We start from the raw sequence: 11179 nt of genomic DNA on the forward strand, positions 1-11179 counted from the left end.
ATTCCAGTGCATAATGAAGACGTGCAGGACGTGAGTCTCTTGTTCCCTTCCCATTTCAGTAGCGTTGCTTGCCTGACGGCTTTCGTTTGTGACCATTTGAATAGTCTCTGGGACAGGCATTTTTGGGGTGTCCGCTGGTTTACAAGGAACTTAGGCAGATTGCTGGCAACGCAATCAATGGATGTGTGGGGAGAAGTTATTTTAAATAACCACACGTATCACTGCCAGTCGGGGTTTGCTGACCTTTAGTAACCCAGAACTGTTAGCTGAAAACAAAGGGATGTAGGAAAATCCGTAAGTTCCCACTTTGCTGATATCTGAGACAAATCAGCGGTACTGGACGTACACGACTTCTCTGGCTGTCTGGAGCCAGTGGATCAGATGCCACACCTCAGCTTTCTCTCGACACTGTTTTTGACCACGCCAACCATCCTGTAGCTTCCCTAGAATTTTAGACTATACCTTTTCATCTACAGAAATGTTTTTCCCTGCAGATTTAAATAATTAATTGGGACGTGCCTAGTGGGTCTTGAGATAAACTTAAGAGAGGCAGCAGATACGTGTGACCAAGTGACCTTTTGCTGTCCTGCTCGTCCCTGCGCTCTCACTGTGCTCAAAGGGACGCTGTCAAAATTGCTAGGCCTTAAAACTTTAACCTGCTCTGACAAGTTGTTCTACATTATAAGTCTTACCTAAAAGATTGCCACGATTGTTTTGTTTGTTTCGTTTCAACAATCTTTGCTGAAGGCTCTGCAATACGCATTCGTTTGTCCTTTTGGGTAGGTGGATATTTTTAAATGCCCAGCTTATTCCGTGACCTGTTAAAATCAAGTTGATGTGCCTGTACTCCACTCAGCAGAGCACTCGCCAGCGATGGTACAAATTTTCTGCGCTCTGGAAACAGAAACAGGAAGCCTTTATGAAGAGGCTTTTAAGAAGCCATTTTGAAAGGCCTGAAGTTATCGTCCTTCACTGTTTGTGGGGCCAGTAAGGAGTCGTGACTGGACTGGAGTGTTAGGTGTGTGTTAGTTAAACACGAGGGACCGGTGACCAGGCAGTGGGCTCTTACAAAGAGGTATGGTGCACTTCAGGTCCATCTGAATTACTCCTTAGGCATCATTTTTAATATGATCTCCCTTTAATACAGCTCCACGTGAAGGGGTGAATCAGGGCCAATGGTACAGGTACATTTGAGCATCACACTTTCTCTTTTTTGTGTGCCGATGGAGGGACCGATGCCACATCGGTTCTAAAGCGGGTGGCTGCGCAGCCGCAATCGTATTGCATGGCACGGGAGCGTGTGGTCATACCAGCTGGAGAGGAGGGAATGGATGATATCCGCTCACCCCAGGGAATCCTCACCTGCAGCTCTAAGCTTGATTTGAGCTGTTTTACCACTGCCTGTCTGTCAATCCCTACCTTGTTCCTGGTGCAGCTGCACCAGCTGAGCTTGGGACTTCTGAGGCTACAAGTGCCCTGGGCTACAGCATCCTCCTCGGAGGCACGCGGCAGTCGGCAGCAGCACCGGGAGCTCCTTGGCTCTGCTCTGCCACTGTGTCAAGCCTTAGCCAGGAGCAGCACAATCAGAGTCCCTTTAAAGGTGACCCAGAATGGAAAAAAATGGTTTTGTCCCCTTCTGGGGGATAAAAAGGCCTAAGAAGATCTCCTTGTTTCTGATGAAGGTCTATGGCGTCTCCTTAGCTGCTGGGAAGATTTTTTAGCTGAACTGAAGGGAGTGATGTCCTGACTCTCTGACAAGATAATCCCTCTCACCCATTCATCAGATATTGGATAGAAATGCACAAAAGTACATTTTAAGCAATCTCGCTAAAACTTGTTCTCTAGATGCTATAACCTCGCCACATGAAGTTGGATTCTTGATGCAGTTCAAGCCATCTACTGAACTTCTCAAGTTATGTGTGTTTTATGGATGCTGGCTAGAGAAACATTTATTTTTATGAAGTACTTGTACTTAAATTTTGTTTAGGAGAGTAATTTCATGGAACGTTCCTGTACTATTCTGCTAGCCTTACACAGAATATCCTTCTGCACTGAGGTTTTGCAGGGAGGGTTCTCCCAACCGTTGTGATGATTAGGACAACGAACTCCTAAGGACTCCTTGTTTCACTGGAGCAGGATGCAGATTCTTAATCAGCTGAATCAATCCTATGACGTTTTCACCAGTTCTGCAACTCTGGACCTGCATTTTCTAATATTAGAGGTATCAGTTCTCTCCGTCATTCAGCGTTCTCCTACATCCGGTCATTTTTAAAGGGAAGCCAACTATGAGCCTGTGTCATGCAGCTTGAAAAAGTGTTTCCAGAGCATGTTCTAGAGCAATGTTTGAGCTCCAGTGGGGCATGTGAGCTGCCAAACTCCTCCTGATGTGCCGAGTTCTCTGTAGTACGTCAGCCAACACTCATAGATGTTCTGAGCAGATGCAAAATGTGGTCTAACGGACAGGGGAAACTCTTCTCTAGTTATTAACTGTGAGCGCAAGAACGAGTTTCACTTCTACTGTGGGAAGGAGCCGGGCTTGCTAATAGTGCAGAGTTTGTTACTGTGGCAATCCTCTGTTAAATGCTCTAACGAGCGGCAGTTCCACAGAAACAGCCTGCCCTGCCCAGCACCCTGCCCTGCCCTGCCCAGCCCAGGAGAGCCAGCCCAAGGACCCTGCTCTCTTGCGGGGCGCTGCCAGTTCCTGCGGGGCTGTGCAGTCGTGGCCGATACGTCCCCCGCCAGCCATCCCCTGCCTTGTGGTGTCTCCGCTACCGGAAAAGAAAGGCGGTGAGAGAATAAAAGTAGGGGGAGAACTATTGCTGTTTACCTCAGCATGGCTAACTTTCGGGTGTGTCCAAATAGTGAATTAGAGTATTCTCAGTATGGATATTTTTTGCCTAACTGCTTTGGGATTTCTCGTCTGAAGTTTGTCTGGGAAAAGTTTTTCAAGGTTGATTAATGCAATTGTAAGCCGTAGCGTAAATAATAGTTCTTACTTGAAGTATTTACTGTCTTACTTTCTGCCAGTGAAAACTGAGGAGCTGCAGTTAAGCTTAGGGGAAGGGGAACTGTGATGGCATTGTTACTGGCGGGCATTGTTCCTCTGGGCTGGGGTGACTGGGAAATGCTGTTGCCTGGTATCCAGCTGGCCAGCAAGGAAATTGTGGTCTTGACTTTCTTTCCAGATTCACTGAGAACGCAAGTTTTGCTCAGCTTCTGCTTTACATATGCAGGATAATTCACCCTCTGGGTGAGCTGTTCCAGTGGGCACAGCTGGGTAATAGCTGCCGGACCAGTAAGCAGAGGATTCTATCGGGAAGTTCACATTGTGATGTTAATATGTGCTCAGACAGGAAATTGGAACATTATCTGTAGCGTCAAATTACTGTCCCTTGAAGAAGTAAACCCCTGCTTACTACCTTTCACGCGATGGTTGGTGGTCCATGCTGTCTGGAGACTGGAGACTGTTCTTAAGCACAGCTGTTCTCCTCGTACCTGCATCTTAACGTTCTCTTGACGTGAAATCCTTGATGCTGCTTTGCCTTGAACTCTGCCTTGTGCGTGGCTGCTCTTGGGAGCGTGTCCAAGACAAACAAACTGTCAGGGCTGTACAGAATTTCTGTTAAAACATGGCATCATTGCATCCCAGCGCCGGCAGTGGCATTCTGTTGCTACCTCACCACTACGCAATGCTACGTTGTGCGGAAGTGTCGGGACCCACAGCACTTCATCAGGCAGGACGGAGGCACGGAAGTTTGGACGCTGTACCGTGGCGATTCCGGTATTAGTAGATCCTGGCAGCCTCGAAGCCCTTAGCTGGTGCCCTTCTCTGGCAAAGTGGTTCCAGTATGGAAAAGGAACAAAAATACACCTTTTGCGACTGGGTCTGAAAGCTTTTAAAATAAAGGATGATGGGTATATTATACCATTTTCTAGGGGTTTTTATCCTGTTGAGGAAAAATGTATGCAGGCATTGCAAGCTCCCTAAAAAACCTTTTTTTTCCCTGGAAATAACGGCTCAAAAATACTGAGTATGAACGTGGAATTTTAAAAAAGCAGCAAAATAAAGTTCTGCGAGCTGCTGGAGGGGTGAGTGCTCAAGCGTGCATTGGTGGTTCAGTGGTAGAATTCTCGCCTGCCACGCGGGAGGCCCGGGTTCGATTCCCGGCCAATGCAGTTTCGGTTTTTCCTGGTCGCTGCTCTCTTTTATTTGCCCCGCGGCTGCCCGAGCGGAAGAAGCGGCGCCGGGGGGGTCGAAGTCTTGCCGTGTCGGCGGCCCGGCGCGCTGCGGGCCGCGGCCAGTGTCCGCCCTAAACGGGGTGGGGACCAAAAAAAAAAAAAAAACCATAAAAAGAGCCGCTGGAGATGCCGGGGATTGAACCCGGGACCTCACACATGCGAAGCGCGCGCTCTACCACTGAGCTACATCCCCGGCTGGTGACGCTCCTGGCCGGGCGCTATGAGAGCTAAAGAACACTGAAAAGACCGCAGCCAGGTCCTGTCGGAGCCGTATTCCCAGCGAAGCCAGCAACTGCCATTAGCTTTAGTGGGAACCGCCTGCCCCCGCTGTCCGGTCAGGTTTATTTTCAGAACCGAAGCAGCATCTCCGTCATGTGTGCTGCTCTCCCCCCGGCACGCGTCTATACCATACCACATCACACTACCGCGTGTTTAACTTACACTCCTACGAGAAGCTGCCGTAGCAGCTGTGCTGATGTGGGGAGGACCCTTGGCCACCAAGCGCGGTTCCTCCAGCGCGCCCCGTTTCGACAGTCATTACCTCAGTGGCTTGCGTTTTTCTGTCCCCTCAGAAAGCAGCACTTAACACCCCGACCCTCTTCAAACCAGATTTTAAGCAGCAGCTTTCTGGGAGTTACTGAATTTGGTTTTCTTAAAGACCACAAGACACAAACGATTTGGGGTGTCCATCAACGCTGAGCACAGAAGAGCAGTGGCTTACGACACGGCCGAGCCAAGGGTGCGGAGCAGGTTAATACCAACCACTGCAGTAAAAACACACGGCAATCTAAAACCTTCCCCCAGGTTTTTCTCCTTTTGTTTACCTTTCTGCAGAATTCAGAATAGCAGAAGATGAACATTACAGATATTGCTATGCCGTTATGGATTTCCCAGCTGTGATGGACAGCCGGTTCGGGAGGCGGATCAGGGCAGAGCACACTCAAGCTGCTGAGCAGAGCAGCTACAGATCCAGGGCGTATCGGCAAGTCTTTAATTACTGTCGCTGTGGAACCAATACAAGAGCTTATGCGCTGCTGATATGAAAGTGAAACCGCGCTTCTATTGCAGCTAGATCTAAATATCCTCTAGACCATCACCTGCCAACTACAGAGTAAATTGAATTTTTCAGCCAAGACTCAGCACGTGGATGCTACAGGAGAATATAAGATGCCTTACACGGAGCTGTCAAGTAAAACCAAATGACCCATAGACGGCTGTAAATCTGCTCGCTGGTAAGCCCGAGCCCACCAGAACAGCGCGTCCTCAAAACTTCAGGAGGCAGAAACGGAGCCCGGTGGCTGCCGTGGCCGTGACACAGCTCGCCACACGCGCATCTCGGGATCCTTCCAGTGCGGCCCCCAGCGCCGGCCTTGCCCGGAGGTCTGGAGGCAGCCCCCGGTTCCAGGAAACTCTTTGTCATCTTGTGCCGAGCAGTTCTTAATGCCGCTGGATGCCGCACAAGCTGGACATTCAGCCTTCTCAACAGCTCTCTCAGAGGACTACATTCACCTCTTTGTGTTTGGGTTTCGGTGCTGACATCAGGGAAAAACAATGTCGCTGTTATCTGGCAGCTCCTCCGCATTCCTTGGCGGGATTAACTCATTCCTGCTACCGCGCAAACCTGACGTGGTTCGGGGCAGCCTTCCTCGCCCCTGGGGACCGGGCCTGGCATTGAACCGGCTCCAGTTTTTGCATTTTTCATCGATTTGTGTTAGACACATGCTTAAATTTACTTTGTGTTCTCCACAGCAATTCCTCTCCAAGCTGATGGATTTCTGTAGCGCAGCCTGAAGAGCTCCGTTCCAAAGTTACTCGCTGTACGGACCGCGTCAGAATGGCCACAGTGCAATTCCAAACAGACAGATAGGCATTTCTGCACTTGTTCCCAGGATTAAACGTTTGCACTCAAAATTCCTTCTTAAAATACACACTCATTCAGTAAAACACAGAAGCAAAGCACAGCGGTAAGATACGGAGAGTGCTCACGTCACTGACCCGGCTGAGGCGTACGCACCCCTCGCCTTGCGCCGTCGCAGAGCCGCCCGCCCCACGCCGGGTCTCTGCTCCCCAGGTGCCGTGTTCCTTGCGCTTGCCACGCCGCAGCCCGCTGCGGTGGCTGTGACCAGCCTTGGCCGAGCACTGCGGGCCGTGCCGGTGCTGTCAGCCATTTATATATAAACGGTTAAAGTTATTTTTCTGCTCTCATGTGATCATATCGTCCGTTTGTTTGAAGTGTCTAAATAAGTCAGGGCAGAATATTCACAAATCTCTTACATTATTTATACTTTATTTAGCATTCCTGTCCTCCTCCAAAAAACATTCCCGCTGGAGATTAGGTAAACTGTAAAGTGACAAATTTCAGAGATCATGAACAACACACCAACTACTTACTGACGCCATTGACTAAACCATTTTAAATAACAAATGTATTAGGGAAGAAAATCAAAACAAACGAGGACAGAGTTGTGATTTGCAAAGTTAAACAACTGAAAAAACACGGCCAACATTACATTTACCAAATAGCTTTTACCTACTGCCACTCACCAGGGAACGCAGTGCTCGGAACAAGCATTAGGAAGCTCTGCACACGCGTTAGAATGAGTTGGAACGAAGTTAAAATCTTAAGTCCTCCAAATGTAAGTCGCTTTTTCTCCTCTATTTTTACATCCTGGATTTTTTATTGAATCAACTCCCTTGTTTGTTGTGAAATAGAGGAATAAGGCGAGGAAGCCTTTCGTTAGCTCCCACTCATGCAAGGCGTGTAAGTGTTTTGCTGGTTTTTGTGGTTCCCGCTGAGAACATCGTAAGAACATTCCAAAAATACGGGTTACAAATTAGCCCACGGTAAAGAATTGTGAAAGCTAGAGTTAAAAAAGGAGTTAAAAAGGCAAAAATCAGCATTAAATCTCCTGAACTGGGAGATTCGTTAGACTTGCAGACAGATAAGTAAATTATAGCCCTGCAGAAATTATTTGACTGGCAAATTAATTACACAATATTACAATGGTTTCCTCAGCCAAATTTAGCCCTCAGGAAGCAGGTAGGAGTCTGCATGACTTAATAAAAGGAGCCTCATCTGGTCTTCTGCTTAATCAGAGATGAAAATTAACATCTCAGGATTTGAGGCAAATAGGAGTTTTTTTGTAAAGCTCAGAAAGACAGAGTCTAGCACACTTATACAGGCTTACACAGCTTACAAAGCCATCCAGAGAGTGGAACGCTCCTGCTTTCTTTATAGGCCTTTAATTTACAGACCTACCCACGAAGCCAAGGTGGAAGCTGATTTGGAAGCTGTTGTGGTTTAATTCCAGTCAGCAATCGAGTACCATGCAGCCGCTCACTCACCCTCACCCTCCCTGAGGGGATGGGGGCGGGAATTGGAGAGAAAGAAAAACTCATGGGTTGAGACAACGACAGTTTACTAGGACAGCAAAGGAAGATATAACAATATCTATTAATAATGATGATAATAATAATAATAAAGGAATAATAGAATATACAAAGTGAATGATGCAGAATTTCTCCCTGCCCAATGACTGATACAGCCCGTCCCGAGCAACAGCCACAGAACAGAACTGCGAGTGATCTGGGAATGATCCCAGGCAGTGATCCCAGCCAACCCCCCTTACACACCGACCATGACGTTTACGGGATGGAATCCTTCCTTTGGCCACTCTGGGCCAGCGGTACTGGCCGTACCCCTCCCAGCCTCCTGCACATCAGTCAGACCTGGGAAGCTGGAAAAGTCCTTGGTCTCTTCAGCAACAGCTGATAACATCAGTGGATTATCAACGCTCCGCACACACCAAATCCCAATACCAAATCCAAAATGCAGCAGCTACTGGGAAGAAAATTAGCTCTGTCCCAGCCCAAACCAGGACAGACATCACCATGGTAGTCTCATTAGAACACATCGTTCCACAGGACACTTTATATCTGCTTAGAGAATGCCAGATTGAAATACTGTGCAAAATACTTTACCCCAACCCTGCAAAGCTACACTATCACTGTTATTATTTCCTAAAGTGTTGGCTTATTCTCTGAACCTTATTCCACGTTTGCAGTTCTCACTCTGTCCCCAGCATGCAGAAGTGTAATACATAAGAATTTATTTTTTTTTTAAATTTTTCTTGCTAGGTATCGTATTTTTAAGGTAGAGGTATTACGAGCTCTCTTTTGGAACAAACTTTCTTTGTTGTTCCCAGCAAAGCTTTACAAATACACATATGGCAATGGAAACAGCTCACCTCTCATGCTAAGCGCCATACGACATGCTCACTAACCCAGCCTGCACCACAGCACCCACACAAATGGTGAGAAAGATCCTTTCCGATTGCCTGAAATTGCACAACAAGAGCACAAGGCTCACACTCATCCTCTTAAATCGAGCGCAGTGCTTACTTCGGATTACTGCAGAGCATTTCGGCTTCCGGGGCTCCGTTGTCTCCGGGGGAATCTCTTGCTTCTCTATTCTTCATGGCCTTCAGGTTACATCTGGCATCCAAAACATAAACTCCAAATCCTTCTGCTGTCCCGGCTCGTTCAAAAAGCCAAGGGAGCACAACTGCACACCTTCCTCGTCCCCAAAAGTGTCACAGCTCCTGGGCTGCCATGGAGAGAGAGGCTTGGGGGACGCACGGCCTCATCCCTGAAACATGGCTCGGCCGTCTCGTTCGAGAAGCACGGCGTTCTCCTTGGGTTCACCAACACGAGCTGCATTCACAAAGTTTTTGAGAACTGTTACTGCCTTTGCCTCCTCTGCAAATCAGGGCCCTGCTACGCTCGGCATGCTCTCCCCTCAGAAATCATCAATATCCTCACGTAAAACCTTTCCTGTTCCGCTTTCCTGATCCATGTGGGAAAACGAGCTGCTTCACCCAGGCTCACAGAGAAAGCAAACCAAAATGAGGGCTTCTACTAATAGCTCTAGCAAACAATACGGCTGGGTTTAGCTTCTGTCACTAGGCTGCTTTTGAGCTGACAGGAAACTGGAACTTTACATTCGATCTCATTTCAGTAATATTATCATTACCGAATTATAGTAATAATTAATTCAGTAATCTTGGTGTCTGTTCTCATTACACAAAAACATCAGAGCAACCGCTTTATTGCTCTGCACTAGCGCGGGTGGAGTACCACGAACGGTTTGTTGCGGATGGAAGCGCATCCCGAACACGTCTGTCACAGCCTGCTGTGGGTCTGCTGCCAGGCAGCCACCTTACAGCAAGCGAGCCGAAAAATAACTGCCAAAAAGCATCCTACCCTGAAAGAACTCGTTGCTAATAAAAGTCTGAGCAGAGTCGCACTGGCCGTGGACACCAGGAACACGGAGAGCTGGAAGCCCTCAGGGCGGGAGTTTGCTGCGTTGCTGCGAGGGACGTTCCCAGCAGAGGAGGGGTGGGGACAGGGCCCCCGGCCCGCGCGCTCCGGGCCAGCCGTGGCCTTGGAGCCGTGGTCAGGGAACGCCATCAGAACGCTGGTCCTAAGGGTTAGCGCTTTGTTCTTTGAGAACAGTTAATTGTATTTTGCTTGTTAAGCTTATGGGAAATTTTCCCGCTCGTTTTCCCTTGCCAGACTTGCCTGATCTGGATGCCACCCAGCATGAAACCACCCAGCATTACTGATTACAGCATTCAATGCAGGCCCCAAACTGAAGGCATTTCCCCCGTTTTGCTCCCATTCCTCCACCAAAGTCTCAGCACGGATGGGTGTACTGGTAGGGAGAGGGCTGGACCTGCCCGTCCCACCTCGGGAATATATTGACAGGATTTAAAAAAAAATGTTCTCTCACATCCACACAACTGTTCCCCCTGCCCTTTCCAGCCGTCCCTGCCTGCTCTCCTCCCGGGAATCACCTCTTCTACTACTTTAGTGGCCACTTTCTTGGTCACGTTTATCAAAGAGGTTCTCACCGGTCCAGATTTCCTTAAACGCCAGTCTGGTATGTCGTGAGCTTGCGGCGCCGGCGTATCTTGATGTAAGGCCGAACAATAACTAGGCACGCAAGACCGAACGGTGTGTGTTAAACAGGGTCTTCATGCAGCAGGGAGGGTAAGTTCTTACACAGCCAGTACGCAGAGTCACAGACGGTTTGGGAGGGAAGGGCCCGTTCAAGGCCACCCAGTCCAACCCCCTGCCAGGAGCGGGGACATCTCCAACCAGATCAGGTTGCTCAGAGCCCCGGCCAACCTGGCCTGGGATGTTTCCAGGGATGGGGCATCCACCGCCTCTCTGGGCACCTGGGACAGTGCTCCACCACCCTCAGCGTAAAAAATGTCTTCCTTAAAGAAGCTGAGGATTGCTGAATCGCTGTGAAGCAGAAAGCAGCACATTTACATCCCATTATCGGTGTGTCGATAGGGGCCAGCTCTGCAAATTTGCTTGCTGAACAGTATGGGCTGATTTAACCGCAATTTGACTGATATACACATTGACTTGGTTTTCCAACGATCTCTTGTGCTGGAATGTTGTGATCTGGAAACTAATATATTTCTTCTTGCTTATCGCATCAATATGGCCTAATTTTGTTGGCTTTTTATTGAACAATCCGGTGAGTATACAATCCAGGTTTGATTTCTCTCTTTACGACACTTCTTATTATTAAAGCTCTCTCATCCCAAAACTAATATATTTTTATTTACTAGTAACATTAACAGGATTCAGTTTTTACCTCAGTTTTGATCTAGTTTTTCATATTGAAGAACCAGCTCCCGTTTAGTCAAAACTGAACAACCCCCAGTTTTCCCCCGTTCTGTGTGCAGGCTGGACTGCAGTTTGGGTATTTCGATTTAATATTACTTTTTCGTAAATTGGTGTTTGTCACTGGCTGTGTTTCAAACGTTGCGAAGAAGGCCATATTTTTATTGTGCCTTATGCCTTGCATCACCATGCCCACTAAACCACGTCCTGCAGTGCCGCATCTACACGTTGTTTGAACGCC

At 48.2% G+C, this 11179-nt stretch overlaps 2 non-coding genes across 2 annotated transcripts; one reads left to right on the forward strand and one right to left on the reverse strand.

The window, feature by feature from the left end:
• The first annotated feature begins 4105 nt into the window (after positions 1-4105).
• On the forward strand, positions 4106-4176 carry TRNAG-GCC (transfer RNA glycine (anticodon GCC)). Its single transcript has one exon. It is a non-coding gene; the product is annotated as a tRNA-Gly (tRNA).
• A 184-nt stretch (positions 4177-4360) lies between these two features.
• Positions 4361-4432, reverse strand: TRNAA-CGC (transfer RNA alanine (anticodon CGC)). The gene has a single exon. It is a non-coding gene; the product is annotated as a tRNA-Ala (tRNA).
• Positions 4433-11179: the final 6747 nt, after the last annotated feature.

This window comes from Chlamydotis macqueenii, chromosome 6, assembly GCF_036417535.1.
Source record: "Chlamydotis macqueenii isolate bChlMac1 chromosome 6, bChlMac1.mat, whole genome shotgun sequence".
In the NCBI taxonomy this organism is placed as follows: Eukaryota; Metazoa; Chordata; class Aves; order Otidiformes; family Otididae; genus Chlamydotis; species Chlamydotis macqueenii.